Source organism: Poromitra crassiceps, assembly GCF_964638095.1.
Source record: "Poromitra crassiceps genome assembly, chromosome: 10".
Taxonomy (NCBI): domain Eukaryota; kingdom Metazoa; phylum Chordata; class Actinopteri; order Beryciformes; family Melamphaidae; genus Poromitra; species Poromitra crassiceps.
In genome coordinates this window covers 6,324,133-6,341,872 of record NC_139631.1, presented here as the reverse complement: position 1 = coordinate 6,341,872, position 17,740 = coordinate 6,324,133, and the positions used below count along the sequence as shown (strand labels likewise).

Below are 17,740 nucleotides of genomic sequence, written 5' to 3'. Positions count from 1 at the left end.
ACATTAGCTGCAGAAAATGCTGTCGCTATTCTTACTGGGGTCCAACACTTATAAAAAATATACAACACATAACATGTAGTATGTACATATACATAGATTACAACTTCATAACAACATAGCAAAATAAAACAATACACTGCACATGCTGGTACAATTATTCAATTAATATCAATTATATAAATGTCCTTTTAGTTGCCATTGCTCTTAATGTCGTATATATTTAAAAATCATACATTTTAGTCAGTCCCATGTTTTCATATCATCGGCTACTGTACCACAAACAAGAAAACAAAAATATCTATATAAATAGGAAAATAAAATAAAAAGAGAAGAGATTAAAAAAAGTGTCACTAATAACTCTCCTTCCATTAAACAGCTGTCTGGAGCCTCCGTACCTCAACGCACACCCGACACGCTCACACCCGACACGCTCACACCTGACACGCTCACACCTGACACGCTCACACCCGACACGCTCACACCTGACACGCTCACACCCGTCACGCTCACACCTGACACGCTCACACCCGACACACTCACTCACACCCGACACACTCACTCACACCCGACACATTCACACCCGTCACGCTCACACCCGTCACGCTCACACCCGACACGCTCACACCCGACACGCTCACACCCGACACGCTCACACCCGTCACGCTCACACCCGTCACGCTCACACCCGACACGCTCACACCCGTCACGCTCACACCCGTCACGCTCACACCCGACACGCTCACACCCGACACGCTCACTCACACCCGACACGCTCACACCCGACACGCTCACACCCGACACACACACACCCGACACGCTCACTCACACCCGACACGCTCACTCACACCCGACACGCTCACACCCGACACCCTCACACCCGACACGCTCACACACACCCGACACGCTCACTCACACCCGACACGCTCACACCCGACACGCTCGCTCACACCCGACACGCTCACTCACACCCGACACGCTCACTCACACCCGACACGCTCACTCACACCCGACACGCTCACACCCTGCACATCACTAGTGAACAACTGCTGCCATGATGAGATGTTTGGACAGGCTGCACGGAGCAGCAAGATCAAGTACTTTTTCTACTCAAATACTGCCGGTAAGAACAACCCCGAGCCAGACTGGGAGGGGTCGCGAGAAACTATGTGTGTGTGTGTGTGTGTGTGCGTGTGTGTGTAGCTCCTTATAGCACGGTTATTTTTAGGGGCACAAACTCATGAATGAGGAAAAAGGTGACAGATAGGGCAGACACAAAACCATGAAAAATCATTCACTTAAGTGCCCTATTTCTGGATGAAAAAGGGTGACTATCATCACCTTTATGTGAGAACGTACGTTTACATCTCTGCATTTTGATTTGTCTTCAGGGCGCACAGTCACTAGCCTGGCATTAAAATAGACGTTCTGTTGTGAGGCGAGGAGAGAAAATGTGTTCACTTTTTCACACTTATCCTAACACTCTTACAACTAGAGGCTCATCAGGGGTGCTTCTAAGATACCAAGAGAGCCAATAAGCACATTAGGCTTCCTCACGGATACAACTCGAATCCCTAAAGGTTCCTCAAACCGGTTTTCATTTCTACAGTGTGCACCATTACATGCCATGTAAAAGGGTACAGTATATAAACCCTAGATAGACCGCTATCTTAGGAAATCTTCGTCATGCACTTTGTGAGTCATCCTCAGGTGAGACGTGGAAACCTACCTCACACAGCAGGCAGGCGAGCGGAGGAGGTGGCAAAACCAGAAGAAGCAGAGCAAAGTTTCACCATCCACCCCCCGACGAAACCTCTCCAATCCTCAACGGTTCATTGCGCCTCGTTAAACATCTCCAAATCCTCAACGACTCATCGCACCTCATTAAGTCACATGCTTAACACACATGTAAGAGGAAAGGCTTTAGAGTGACAGCTGGGGGAAACTCCCGCCCGTCAAGGCAGCTCCACTCCGCTCCACTATAATACGCCAGGGAGGTACCGTTGATATCGGTGCCAGAAGCAAAACTGGCGCAAAAGAGAAGAAAGTCACCAATGTGCCCTGTTCTCCTGTGCCTCCCTCCTCCTCCTCCTCGCGGTGTGTGTCGGTCACAGCGGTCAGTGTCGCCGGCCGCTCCGCCACTTTCTCTCTCTCTCCACTCCTCTTCCTCTCTCTCTTCATCACAGCACTCGCTCAGTCGGTGCCCGGCGGTCTACCTCACCTCCCATCTCAGCTGATACACAGTCTCCTCCTGGCTCTCTCTCTCTCTCTCTCTCTCTCTCTCTCTCTCTCATTAAATCTATCTGTCTCTCTATCCTCTCTTGCCTTCCTCTCCTTCACATCCTCCTCTCCTGATTGATCTTTTCTTCCTTCCAGCTCTTTCCTTCTGCTCTATTCTTCCCATCAGCTCCACTGATCACTGCTTGTTGCACAGCAAACAGACGCTCCACTTCTTGGGCACACACTCCCTCTCTCTCTCCATCTCTCTCTCTCCCTCTCTCTCTCCATCTCTCTCTCCCCATCTCCCTGTATCTCTCCATCTGTCTCTCTCTAACTCTTGTTCTCTCTCTCTCTCTCCCACACCTCCCTCTCCCTCTCTTTCTCACTTGCTCTCACTTTCTCACAGCACACATACGGCACACTGTTACACTATGCACACATGCCCTTGATGCAAAAGCTATTTAATGCTCTATACCACTAAGATTAAAATGGCTGTAAATTAAGTAAGAAATACATATCTATATATAAATATAACTGTCTATCACTTCGCCTACTCTGGCTCTCCAGTGTTCTGTGTGTGACGGCTCATTTATGAATATGTCAAACGATCGTCAATCGACAACGATTACATTTAAAAAAGGGCACCATGTGTTAATTGACCGTATTTCATGACAGCATGATAATAAGATATTATACTTCCTGGTTGCGTGGAGATGGGCTCTGTAGGCCCCCCCCCCCCCCCCCCCCCTCGTTATGCTTAGGAGCAATGGGAAGTGACTTATGGCTCATTAAAAAGCTATTAGTACAAAGTTAAGGCTGGTGGCTACGTAGCACACTGCCTTTCGCCCCACGGCGAGACTTATCAGCACTGTGAAGAGTAAGCTCAGTGTTATCATAACTAATGTGATGCTGTTGTCTGTTTGTTACGTGGAAAACATGTCTCACAAAGCTGCATGATAAAAGACCAGAAGAAGAAGAAGTTACAAATGGCTGTGAGGGACATGTTATGTTACTTTTGCTAGCAGAGAGGGAGGTAAGAGGCAAAATCGGAATATTGGCACGTCTTCCTCCCTGACAAAGAAGATGACAAATCTCTGCGATGGCAGGCCGTCCAGATCAATGTAAAATGGAGGAAAAGATGAGAGAGGAACGAGGCAATAAGATGAGAATCTATAAAAGATGGAGGCGATCCTTTGTTAACACAACTCTACATCTCGGCTGACAGGCCTTTCTTACAGCAGGTGCATCCCACTTATATAGAATGCTTCTTGTCATAGCAATCTGCCTCGCACAGCATCAAATGGTGATCATGGGATTTAACCCATTGATACCTGATGCAGCATTTGTGTGTGTATCCCTTTAAGACCGCGAACCGCGTCACGCGGTCTTAAAGGGATACACACACAAATGAAGGATATACATGCAAATGCTGCATCAGGTATCAATGGGTTAAGGGTTAGTTGCTATGGTGACATCACAAGTCGGGGTATTAATGTCAGGCTGCAAAGTCTGTCACACTAGGTTGAGAAACAGTTAGTTAAACAGTTAGCAGACGGACAAGCCCGTCTTTTATTGTCACACGAACACACCCAACACATGCATGTGGCCACAAACACACACTCATGCTGACGGTGGCCGGTGAAATTTGTCCTCTGCATTTAACCCATCCAGGCTTGTCCTTTCCTCCGGGGGGCAGGCCAGGAGCAGTGGCCGCTTTTTCTTTCCAGCGCCCGGGGACCAACTTCGGATGTTGTCGTCACTGGTCGGATGACGATGACGATCTTCTGCATGTTTTTAGTGGGGGGGGTTATGTACGGAGGAACCCCCTGGGGAGCACGGGGAGAACATGCAAACTCCACACAGAAAGAGAGAACTATGCAGATGAGTCTGTGTTGAAACTCAGAAATGTCAGGTGTCAGAGGGCACTCTGTCTCACGCCTTCTGGCTCTGCCCTTCCCTGATGGGATTCTGGGTCAAAATATTTGACTGGTACTCTAAGGCCTACAAAATAACTCTTCAGCCGGAGCCAGAACTCGCCTCTCTGGGCTTCCCCACAGCTGTGCAACAGTCTCTGACACTGGGGACAATTGTTGCCAAAAAAACTCATTCTGAAAGAATGGAAGTCCCCCTCTTCACCTTCTTTCCAACTGTGGTTGATGGACATGGTCTCTGTTATAAGGATGGAGAGGCTCATATCCCTGAGAACCAACTCAGTTATAAAGTTTCTAGCCATTTGGGAGCCGTTTCTAGTCTACCTCGATGAGGTTGGGGGCGGCAGGTGACTTGCCCCGCTGGTTCCTGTCGGACGCCTTGTGTGGGACCCCATGCGCGACATCTCTTACAAGCACATAAGCACCCTATATGGATGGTAGCACCACATTATAATGACTGTTGATATTATATGTATGTTTCTCTTTCTTTTCCTTGCCTTTGTCTGAGCTTGTTTTGTGTTTTGTTCATATACTGTTCAAATTGAAAAAAAAAACTAACGTTAGCGGCAACTCAACCAGGCTAACACAGATTTATCACAGACTGTTCTTCTCTCTAGCTCGTCAACATTAGCATGTTAGCAACCCATGGCAGCATAAGGAGACAGAGAAGCGTCGAGTCTTGCTGAAAGAGCTAGCCCAATGGTTCACGTGAAAAATATCCGCCGTATGTAAATCTTTGGTAATCAACCAAGAACCAAGAGAAATCAAGAGAAAAGGAAGTCAAAGCACACTAAAGGCCAGTGTAGGGAGGGGGGGAACAAAAACGATAATAAATTGAGAAGTCCCTCTGGCTGCAGCCATACTCCATTCGTTATCAGAGTTGGTCTTCTACATTAGTCAGCAGGACAGGAGGCCTTTCATCTACACAGCCACTTCCACTATTTGAACAGACAAATGGACATTTGGGAAGGAGAAGCAGGCCGTCTGTTATACCTGCCAGGGACTGGTAGCGTACACACACACACTTACTGTACCGGCCACAGCTCATCTCTCAGCCTGGATGTCAGGGAGGCAGCACACAGGAGACACTGGGCCTTTATGGAAGAAACTTGTTATGCGCACAAAGACTATAGGACTCTCGCTCTCGTCTAAATCGTCCAAGATCAGGTAAACAGCATCTTGTGAGTCATCCATTCTCTCTTCATTTTTGTTTTTCTTCCCCCCCCCTACTAGTTTCAATTTCATGATTATTCAAGACTTGATCCAATTCAATAAGGAAACTGGAGAACGGGACAAACAATATAATGAGAAGGCGATGCTGTGAATGGATATTTGTATGTGGGTGGTGGTTGGAGTCTGCAGGCGTTGGTTTGTGGGTGCCAAGTTTTGTCACTGTGGTAAACACAAGGCCGTCCGTCCACTGGCTCAGTGGAAGAGAGACGTCTGATTTACCGCCGGCATCCTGTAGGGCACGAGCGAGGACCCCCGCATTCCCGATAACACGCACGCACACGCACACGCGCACACGCACGCACACACACACACACACACACACACACACACACACACAAACGTACCGCCCACAGGCCTGATTTCCATGATGACTTTCAGCCAATGTCGTGCGGCGTTGGCTCTCAGATCCTCAGAGGGGCGGGGCAGTGCAGTTAGTATGCGGCCCCAGCATCGTCATGGCTACCAGACAGCAGGGCGAGCCAATCAGTTCAGCTCAGTCTTTCTATTTATTTATTTATCCTTCCTTCCTTTGTCTTCCTAATACTATTTCAGCCTCCTTTCCTTTTGCCTTAGATCTCTTTCTGTCTATCTCCCCTGTCCTTCTCAGTGCTCTCGTTCCCTCAGCCCAGCGCTGGAGCTGAATCACCAAGCATGGCCGTCTGAAATTAGCCACAGGATATTTATACTACTTTCATTTTAGCCAATTCTGTCTTACCAAGCCCCCCCCTCAAAACAACTAAACTGTGAGCACATTAGTTTGGAACAAACAGTTTTAGGACAATCCAGCTATTGTGGGTATATCCTACAATCTTGTCATTCTGCTTTAATTGTGTTTTGGGTTATATGAATGATTGTTTTTTTGTCTTTCACTGAAGTGAAGACCATAAGTGTTTTAAGTGACAATTTCTTTAGTGAAAGTATATTAGTGCCATACCCGTAGTGCAGTGCCTGTTCCCCCCCTCCTTCCCCTTCTCCCCATTCTTCTTTTTTTTCCCCCTTCCCATTTTGTACTCTTACCCCACCCTAAAAGCACTCTCCAAGCTTGAAGTCAAATTGATGAATGGTTCTCGAGATGAATAAGATATAATAACGATATGTATTGCTGCATGTTAGAAAATAAGCTATTTATAGTAGGTAAATACACACATTGCACATGTCCGCATTTCCCCTGTTACAGGCCATGGCCGTGCTCGTTATTGTGTTGTGGTGGATGGATTTGGAAAGTTTATTTTCAGGGTGAGTTAAAAATCATTAACTCCATAAGGTCCAGGTTGTAAAAGAAAAATGAATTCTCCTTTAATGGGTTAATCATTTTAACTGACTTCGACTCATGAATCAGCAATAACATTTACTTCTAAATCGAACGAAGACACTATTGCATCTGGCTTTCTCTTTCTCAGATTGGGTGTGGCACAATAAGTATATATGGATATGGTTTGCGCTTGCTTATTGGTAGTGGATGTATGGGCTGTAGGATGGTACTGTAAGTGGGGGTACTCCCCAGCTCATCTCTCCTGCGCTCTCTTTCTCTGTTTCTCTGTTTCTGACCAAAAAAAAGCAGAAATCATTTCTCAGCCATGTGATATGAGTCACTCCATAATGATGATGATCTCTCCAGGGGATCTGTTCTGCGGCTTCTTAAATAGTCTCAGAAAGTCTTAAGGTCTTAGGGTTTAATTAAATTGAACAAGTAAGAAAATGTGTTGAAGCTGCACTCGGCAAAATTTTGATGTAAGAATCCATCTGTTTGATCAGTGTAAATCACAAAGTAAGGCTGCAATAGAGTAAAGTGATCCGTCCCTACTAATTGTGACACCTTAGATTAGCTCAGTTTGCCTAAATTAAACTCTGGTGTCAGGTATGAACACTGTAAGTGAATTAAACTCTGGTGTCAGGTATGAACACTGTAAGTGAATTAAACTCTGGTGTCAGGTATGAACACTGTAAGTGAATTAAACTCTGGTGTCAGGTATGAACACTGTAAGTGAATTAAACTCTGGTGTCAGGTATGAACACTGTAAGTGAATTAAACTCTGGTGTCAGGTATGAACACTGTAAGTGAATTAAACTCTGGTGTCAGGTATGAACACTGTAAGTGAATTAAACTCTGGTGTCAGGTATGAACACTGTAAGTTCATTAAACTCTGGTGTCAGGTATGGACACTGTAAGTGAATTAAACTCTGGTGTCAGGTATGAACACTGTAAGTGAATTAAACTCTGGTGTCAGGTATGGACACTGTAAGTGAATTAAACTCTGGTGTCAGGTATGAACACTGTAAGTGAATTAAACTCTGGTGTCAGGTATGAACACTGTAAGTGAATTAAACTCTGGTGTCAGGTATGAACACTGTAAGTTAATTAAACTCTGGTGTCAGGTATGGACACTGTAAGTGAATTAAACTCTGGTGTCAGGTATGAACACTGTAAATGAATTAAACTCTGGTGTCAGGTATGAACACTGTAAGTGAATTAAACTCTGGTGTCAGGTATGAACACTGTAAGTGAATTAAACTCTGGTGTCAGGTATGAACACTGTAAGTGAATTAAACTCTGGTGTCAGGTATGAACACTGTAAGTATATTAAACTCTGGTGTCAGGTATGAACACACTAAGTGAATTAAACTCTGTTCTCCACATGTACACATTGACATTCCAACCCGAATGTTGATGATGAAGATGGGCTCGGCCGCCGGAGACCGGAGTCTTGCTGTTTGACGCTCAAAACAATAGAGGTATTCTGTAGACAATAGATGCAAACGAAGTGCAGATCCCGGCCTAATGTAGACATGGTCTTTAGATCCTTGTGCTCTTGGCTGGGCGGCATCTCATCCAATTATCTCTGCATGTCTATAACGAGTTATCCGCCTGCTCTCCCCTCAACCCTCCAATTTCTTTATATTTGCACTGCTTTCCATACATCTGCCTTGATCTCACTCATCTCACATCTGTGTTTGGTCTTCCTCCATCTCTCAACCAGCTTCTGCATAATGTGCAAACAGCCAAATCTCTCAGGTAATGAGGAGCCTATAAAGCCTATTGATCCTTCTCTGGAAATGGAGAGATGGTGCACTTTGAACCCATGTTTGCTGTATAGGTGAACACAGAGTCATTAAATGTGAGAACAGGAGGGATGGGAGAGGAGAGGGAAAAGAGAGACTGCCGTGTGTGGCCAAGCAAGGTCTTTCATGTTGGTTTGTGTGGACATCATCAGGTGACGTCTATTCACACATGAAGCTGAGAGAAGAGGGGGAACAATATAAGTTTAAGTTAAGTTTTAAGTTAAGTTTAAGTTTCTTCGCACATGAAGCTGAGAGAAGAGGGGAACAATATCAGTTTAAATTTGATCGGATGAACGGTTCTGGAGATAAACCACTTTTTGTGCTGCCAGTACGTAGGTCTCATTTTGTTGTCAACTACACCTGTAAAGTTTTGTGACTGCATCTGGCACGGTTTTGACGCTATATCGCATTTGCAAAATCTGTCCACAGACAGACAGGCAGGAACGCATGCATGCACGCACAGACAGACATATAAATACCTGACAAAGTACTCAAAACAGCTTCTGTAGTAGTTCGCGCTACAATAGGTGTCTCTAGGACCACATTTTGCCTTGATGACACACGCACACACACACACACACACACACACACACACACACACACACACACAAACACAAACAAAAGGTGAAAAAAGGTGAAAACAATACCAGCCACTGTCACGGCTGATAACAACTCGCGCCCGCTAATCAATAGGCTAAATGTCATAATACAAAAAGTGTTTGTATTTGTGTTCATGTTAACATTTCGTTCTGATAGGATGAAAGCAATTTTCTTTCCCTATTCAACTGTGACGCCTCGCTTTAACAGAAGCATTAAAGCATGGAACGAGAAATTCAGCTCCAACAGAACAACAAGGAGATAACATCTCTGCATTACATAAGAAACTTTGTAGAAGCTCCGAGTCAGACAAGCCGCCATAACAAGTGTCAGTGGACTCTACGTTCAACTTCCATCTCTTCCACCCCTCCTCTTTCCCCCGCTCCTCTTCCCCTCTGCAGTGCTAATGCTCATGTTAGCCTCCGCAGTGCTAATGCTCGTGTTAGCCTCCGCAGTGCTAATGCTCGTGTTAGCCTCCGCAGTGCTAATGCTCGTGTTAGCCTCCGCAGTGCTAATGCTCGTGTTAGCCTCCGCAGTGCTAATGCTCGTGTTAGCCTCCGCAGTGCTAATGCTCGTGTTAGCCTCCCAATTTTACCTTTTATGTGGGGAAAACCATCAGACACAAATTATTATTCAAAGTAGAGTATTTTATACACATCTTGAAACATAACTTTAGAGGGTCTTTAAATATGATTATTTTTCCATGGTCTCATTTTAATGTGGCTTGATTGCTTCTGCCTAGGTTGTTTCTTGTGAGTGTGTGCTGTTTCATGCCTTGCTGCAAACCAGTGAGGTACAATAAAGCTTTCAGCTGGCAGGATCAGAGGGGATTTACGCTCAGGTGTGGAAAGTCCCATCATTTTGACATTCTTTCTGTCACTATTGATTTGATAAAAGATGCATGGAACAGGCACAGCGTAGCTTTACATATATTAAAAACAATCTTTCTTTAAAAAATACACCAAGAATTTGCTGTGGACCCTCCTTAGAAATAATGATGGTATTAAAATCTACACGTCAATGATGGTATTAAAATCTACACGTCAGAGTTATTATTTTATGTTCAAGAGAACCTTGGCATATCAATAAAGGCCTTTTTCATCCAGAAGAAAGATTGCCTTGGACTTTTTGCATTTTTGGACTGTTAAAATCGAATTTTATGTAGTTGATGAAAGCACCAAAACACAAAAAAAACGACTTTAACTCTCTGATCACAAGTTGAAGGTCACGCTTGAGCTGTTTTTTCTCAAATCAATTGGTGTGAGATGAAGAGCTGCTCCCTCACCACAGACTCCTGCTCTGCCTCGTGTGCTTGTTCCACGCTGATGATCACAGTCATCTCGTTTGTTGAGTGTCTACAAACAGCTTTGGAACCATCGTTCTGTCACACTAATTGCTACACACCTTGATTAGGATCAACGCAAACCCAACATTCCAAATCTGAATTTTCTAATGAGAGTCTTCACTGCCACACCAGCCAAACTTACTACTTACTCAGCTTTGGATGTGAATAGATGTCAGCTCAATAAAAACTCGTTTTTCTTTCTGTTGTTTTCAAGTCTCAGTGTACCAGATGCCAGAATGACAGAATGAGAGTTTGAAGCATTATGCCAAATAGTAAGCAAAGAGCCAAATTACAAGTTTGTGGTTTTTTCTTTATTTGTCAATTGGTGAAAGACTTTATGTTCGTTTTGTATCATTTGTCTTCTGGGATTCATTTTCCAGAGAAATGCAATGCTGTTTAGAGCCCGAGGCCCAGATGACGGACCTGCCCACCAGCACTGAATGAAACATAATAGTTATGGGGCTGAATCATAATAGTTATGGATGAACCATAATAGTTACGGCTAAAAAAGAATATCGATAATCATCTCATGGCGGAAATCCCAGATCCTCACCAAAATCGAAACAACTAATCCGTGTGCTATCTGTCCACCTAATTTCATCCAAATCCATGTCTAACTTTTCGAGATAGCTCACTAACGAACAGAGAAGGGTGAGAACAGCCTCCTTCCAACAGCAGAGGTTAAAAAAATAAAACAGAGCACATAGAGAACATAGAGCCCTGCACATTTAATGCCTATTTAACTTCGCCTGTAAATTTCATGTACATTCAATGTACCGTAAACTCTTATTTAACTCCGACTGTAAATTCATGTAAATCCACTGCCTATTTAACGTCTATTTAACTCAGTCTGTAAATCTCATGTAAATTCAATGTAAATATTTATATTCATATTCATTATCCACAGAACACTTCACCACTCATGTACATATTGTATATATTTACTCGATTTGATTGCACTTGCAACTTTGCGATTGTCTTTAGTTATCTTCCTACTTCTTATCTCTGATGTGACCGCTAAGTCCCGCCCCCTCACGGGTCAGGAAGTGAATTGCCCATTCATGTTTTTCCATTGACGTTTCATAAAATCCTTATATAGAGTTTTACTTGGACAAACCAAGTGATTCATCTACAAGATGAATCATGAGAGACCATAGAACATTTGACATTTGGGGAAAAAACAAACAAAAAAGCTCCTTTATATAAGGATTTTCTGAAACGTCCATGGAAATATGAATGGGGAATTCACTTAGGTCCCATGCAGAACCCGGAGGGGGATGTGACTTACTGGACATTAGGCACTCAAGAGAGCATCACAGGGATGACTATTTTTGTAGTTGGAAGGCGGAAGTCCCAGACAAGCTTCAGGGGAAAAGTGAATGGGGATTTCACTTAAATGCATAAAATAATGTCTGCGGTTAACAAACGTTGATGGGAGTAGTAATTTGTGTTCAGCAATAAATGTATTTCAGAAAACGCTTCAAAAGTCATAAAAGTGATTCACGTTTGTGAACATTACCCTGCTGAACACAAATGACCACTCCCATCAACTTTTGTTAACCACATACCTTATTTTACGCATTTAGGTGAAATCCCCATTCTAAAAGCCTATTGACTTTTCCCCTGAAGATCCAACATGCTACTTCCTGGCTCATTCCTGCAGTGCTCTACTATGAGGCAGTTATCAGAGGACACATTATTTGCACACGAGTCAATGAGTCGATGTGGTTTGCAAACATGTTAACATCGAGCTAACGAAACATAGCATGCCCATGCTGTGCAGGGCTGGAAAGTGTGTATGTTCTGGGTTAGTTGGAAGCACACATGTACACATACACACACACAGCAGCTGCAGTAATGACACCTAATCAAAACTGAACACCAGCTTGTGTTTCCATAGAAATGAGACATGGTTGCCATGGCACAATGCTTGTTGTTGAGACAAAAGACTATTTTCGTCCTCAGGGGGGAAAGACTGCTGACCTCTCGAGCTGGAGTCTATACGCTTCTTGCACATTGCCATGGGAATAAAAAGACCGTTTCTAATGTCATTTGAAAGCAAATGATATTGATATTATCGCCAATTATAAAGCTACCTATTACACATTAGAAGAAGGCTCTTGATGCATTATTTTCAGATTCTCATACAGTATTAAGGCTGGAGTTGGTGTCATAATTGGCTTGTTTGGCTCTGAAGCAGAGAAGTCGGCCCTGGATCAAGTGAAACACTCCCACTGGACTGTATTTTTTTCAGATTTTCCCCCATTTTCTCCCCAATTTGCACTTGGCCAATTTTTCCCCTGCTGCCCCGGTCACTGTTCCACCCTCTGTCGATCTGGGGAGAGCCGTAGACTAGCACCATGCTTCCTATATATAATAATAGGTAGGTACTGTATCAGCACTGTATCAGGGCGAGAATGTATATTGTATTTTATAACTATGTACTTTATGTTAATTGCTATATGTAGGTTTGTATTTATTAGGGGTGTCACGATACACTCAGTTCACGATATGATATGATACACGATATTGGGTTGACGATAACGATACGATACAATATTTTAACAATATCTTTTTGCGATCGATTTGTAAGTTGAGGGGGCATCCTCCATGCTAATTTGAGTCATTTCACCATTTTCATCCTCCGTGTCTGTAACGTCCCTCGTCTGTTCAAACAAAGCAATGAAAAGGAGAGCGAGCATGCAATCAGATGCAGATCAGTGCCACCATGTTCAGCTTCTTTTTCTCGCGATATGAGATTTCATCTCAACGATACATATTGTCACGTTTTGATATCGCGATATATTGTGGGACGATATATTGTGACATCCCTAGTATTTATGTGTTGTGAGTCGTAATTATTGTATTTGCACCTGACAATCCTGTCAGCCATCCCCCTTCCTTTTCCCCCAGAGGACCACAATGGAAATAAGCCTGTGGCTTTGTTGTGTTTTTATCCTCGGCAGTTTTTTTGTGTGTGTTCTCATAATGTCTGTCTTCTGTGAAGCAGTATTATGTGTACTTAAAAAAAATTGTCAAATAAAACTGACTTACTTACTCCTACACATGCGTAGTTGCCAGCTGCTTCTTTTCACCTGACGGAGGGGAGCTTCACCGGAAGGACGCAGCACGTGGGAGGATCACGCTACTCCCACCAGTTCCCTTCCACACCGACCTGACTGACCAGAGGAGGCGCTAGTGCCACTGAACTTTATTTGATATCCTGCATGCCATGCATGCAAAAGTAATGCTGCACTGTTGTTCCATACTGTATCTACAAGAGGAACTGTTTGGAAAACAATCAAGTTTTGCTCTCTTAGCGGGCAAGAAATGGTCAGCACTGACGCAGTGTGTGCCTTGATCAAGATCTGAAGAAGACAATGTTTTGGTCTCCGCTTCTTAATTCCCCACGGAGATCAAATCCGTCCCTGCTGACTTTTGAGCACGATTCTGTGAGCTTTCTTTAGGACAGTGTGACCGTGGAGAAGTTGATTCTGTGAGCTTTCTTTAGGACAGTGTGACAGAGGAGAAGTTGATTCTGTGAGCTTTCTTTAGGACAGTGTGACAGTGGAGAAGTTGATTCTGTGAGCTTTCTTTAGGACAGTGTGACAGTGGAGAAGTTGATTCTGTGAGCTTTCTTTAGGACAGTGTGACAGTGGAGAAGTTGATTCTGTGAGCTTTCTTTAGGACAGTGTGACAGTGGAGAAGTTGATTCTGTGAGCTTTCTTTAGGACAGTGTGACAGTGGAGAAGTTGGCTGAAGAGAACACCAGCGAACCAGAAAATGAAGCATCAATGCTTTTGTGTTTTCTTTGCAGCTTTTCTCTGTAATTGTCCATCATGTCACGTCTTTTCTCTCCTTTCGTGCTCCTTCAGCAGTCCGTCTTCCATCAGCTCACAACAGTGCAAACGTCACGTCACGGTGAAGCTGGGTCATCTGGTTCATTGTGTAGTCCTGATGGTCTAGGCTGGCGAGGTAGAGGTCAGCAAAGGTCAAGCTAGTGCTTTTTTCCATCACCTTTTTTGTCTCTGTGGAAAGGAGACTTTTTAAACCGCTCTACCAACTTTTCAAAAGCACTGGCATCTCCCCTAGGTCCCGCATGAGCTGTCTGACTTCTTTCATCTGCCGCTGGGTGATGGCTCCTTTGTTCAGGGTCATGCAGCCATTTGTCCTGCTTGGTTTTTTAAATTGTTCTTCTCGTGTCGTTCGTCGTGGGGGCCGAATGCTCTCTTTGCAGACCACAGCCATAAACATATTGAAGATTATTGAAGTGGCCTGTAATGATAAAGACTACGGTGCCTGGAGGCGCATGGGCGACATTCCCAAATAAAGCCAAGGGACGCAACAGTCTGATGGACACAGCCTAGAGCCTCCGCTAACAGCCAGCCTGCCCTGTAGCTGTCAACAACAGAGGTGGACGGCCACTACTGATGCCAAGACCAGCCTCCCTAGGGGCTCGTTAACCACCTGCTCCGGTCTCCATGACAGCTGCAAACAACTTCAAGCTACTCCTTTGCGTTGACATGCGAACGGCGTGGCAGCTTCCTGCCTGCTGATAGGCTGACATGGACATCGATTGAATCTGTGGTCGCTCCGAAACTTTGAAACTGAACATATATGGAGAATTCAATTTGAAATGTGTATGGTGTTGAATTCTTTGGTTGAAAACATAACATTTCAAATGGTGAAATACAAATTCAATGTAATCAAAATTTATTTCAAAACGTTAAGTAAGACTAAGAAGTACGAATTCAGATGTATAAAATTCTAATTCAGCTCCTGCTGGCATTCTTCTCCACCCTTACAGTAGGGCAGCCATCTACGCACTGACTACTATCACAGGATGTACTGTACACCATGTGACACACACACACACAATGCAAAAAAGGAGTGGCTGTGCGCACATCCAAACCGTAGTAGGCCCAGGTGCTGGACAAAAGTGTGATATATGAATGAAAAGATGGAATGTCCGCACACTGGTTGATGTTCCCAGGTTTATTTCAACCCTTTCAATAAAACAACGTTTCGACCGTATAGGTCTTCATCAGGCAAGAAAAACACACACACACACACACACACACACACACACACACACACACACTACTGAGAGCACAGCCTAATGAGCACCAAACAGGTGAGTGCGTGTGCAATTGGTTGAGAATAAGGCGAGTGATCTGCAATATCGTTTATCTTTCAATCTTGGAGAAGATCAAAGGAGTATGTAGGAAAGTAATGTAGAAAAGTGATGTATAATTGATAAGCCTAAGGCAGCGCAGACTGAATAACTAATTATTATTCCATCAGATCTGTGCTGACGTGGCCGACTGAGGAGTGGGAGAAGAGGTGTCTTCACCTGTATGGGGGCGGAGACATGTTCCTCCAAGTCTCTTCTGCTGGTGCAACAATCTCCATGCATTACTCATCATTGTTCACCTTTCCACTGAAGGAGTCTGATTTGGTCTCTTTCTTAGCAGAGCAGCTACTTGTCTGAAATGCCTGATATCCACACCTCTGGTCTGATATCCACATCTCTGGTCTGATATCCACACCTCTGGTCTGATATCCACAACTGGTCTGATATCCACAACTGGTCTGATATCCACACCTCTTGTCTGATATCCACACCTCTGGTCTGATATCCACACCTCTGGTCTGATATCAACACCTCTGGTCTGATATCCACACCTCTGGTCTGATATCCACACCTCTGGTCTGATATCCACACCTCTGGTCTGATAACCACAACTGGTCTGATATCCACACCTCTGGTCTGATATCCACACCTCTGGTCTGATATCCACACCTCTGGTCTGATATCCACACCTCTGGTCTGATATCCACACCTCTGGTCTGATAACCACAACTGGTCTGATATCCACAACTGGTCTGATATCCACACCTATGGTCTGATATCCACACCTCTTGTCTGATATCCACACCTCTGGTCTGATATCCACACCTCTGGTCTGATATCCACACCTCTGGTCTGATATCCACACCTCTGGTCTGATATCCACACCTCTTGAGAACAGTGGCTGGAAAAGAGGGATGGACTAACAAAACAGGCAACCAGAGAGTTGTGCACGTGAGTAATAAATCATGTGAAAAAATTATGAATCACATTTAAATAATGAATCCTCAGCGGTCACGGTGGAGCTGGTAGGGGTTCAGTGTCTTGCTCAAGGACACTTCAACAGGGCGGATGCTTGCCAACACAGGACCTTGAATCCACTTGTCCCCCTACTCACGACTTGACGCAGCTGCCCTACTGAGTGAGGTGGACTGAGTGAGGTGGACTGCGTCTGCGTTCATCAGTCCACCGTTCCAAGTCGGCAATCTCACTACCTTAAGCCACTCTTGAAGATGTAATTTCTCTCAGTAGCTACTTACTTCATCCATTTCTATTTACTCCACCGAGCAACAAATGAGCTCATTAAAAGGCCATCTCAACAGATTCTAATTGAGAATAAAAGTGGACATGAGAGTGGCTTTGTGGGCTCGGCCTCCAAGGTAATCACAGATAAATAGATAGGACCAATCACGGCAAGAGGACCCAGGGGGAGGGGCAGCAGGGGGAGGGGCAGCAACGGGGGTATCTCTTGGTGTACATCGGAACAGCGAGTAATCAAAGCCTGGCTGATTGTGATGTTGGAATGCTCCTTGTGTGTGCATGCATGTGTGTGCGTGTGTGTGCATGCATGTGTGTGTGTGTGTGTGTGTGTGTGTGTGTGCATGCATGCGTGTGTGTGTGTGTGTGTGTGTGTGTGTGTGTGTGTGTGTGTGTGTGTGTGTGTGTGTGTGTGTGTGTGTGTGTGAATATACGTGTATGTGAGGGTATGTCCTTGGACTGCAATTTCTTTCTGGTCTTGGTCACCAGCTTTCTGAGAACAGTACCTGCTGGACTAACGACTACATAATGTACACTACAATACAATTTATAATACAATATACAACACCAGGAGTGTGAGTGCTATGATGACTAATATAAATGCTAAATATGATCGCTTAAAATGTACTGATTTACGACTGAGGCTCCATTCATTGTCAATGTGGGCCATTCACACAAATTCAATGTTACAGTGTGACTAACAAACTAACAAACAAAAGAACAAACGAATAAACTTACTAACAGACGGAGAGCGATTCATAGTTGGGGGGGGGGGGGGGGGGCTAGAAACGGCTATGTCTAAGGCATGGTGGGAGGAGGGAGCAAAGTCTTGTCACTTTAAACTGGTTCATGATGAGACAAGAGACACACAAGGAATTAGGATGAAATTCAAAAGTACAAAATGATCAGACAGACCAGCCATATACCGTAACTGTAACTTGGAAGAGCCGAACACCCAAGTCAACTGCA

The 17,740-nt window shown here is 44.4% G+C and overlaps 1 protein-coding gene across 1 annotated transcript in view; it reads right to left on the bottom strand.

Annotated features, from left to right (window-relative positions):
* LOC310783803 (protein unc-13 homolog B-like) overlaps window positions 1-17,740 on the bottom strand; it is a gene marked incomplete at its 5' end in the record, with an annotated part of 166,081 nt that overhangs the window by 84,460 nt on the left and 63,881 nt on the right. The window lies entirely within an intron of this gene.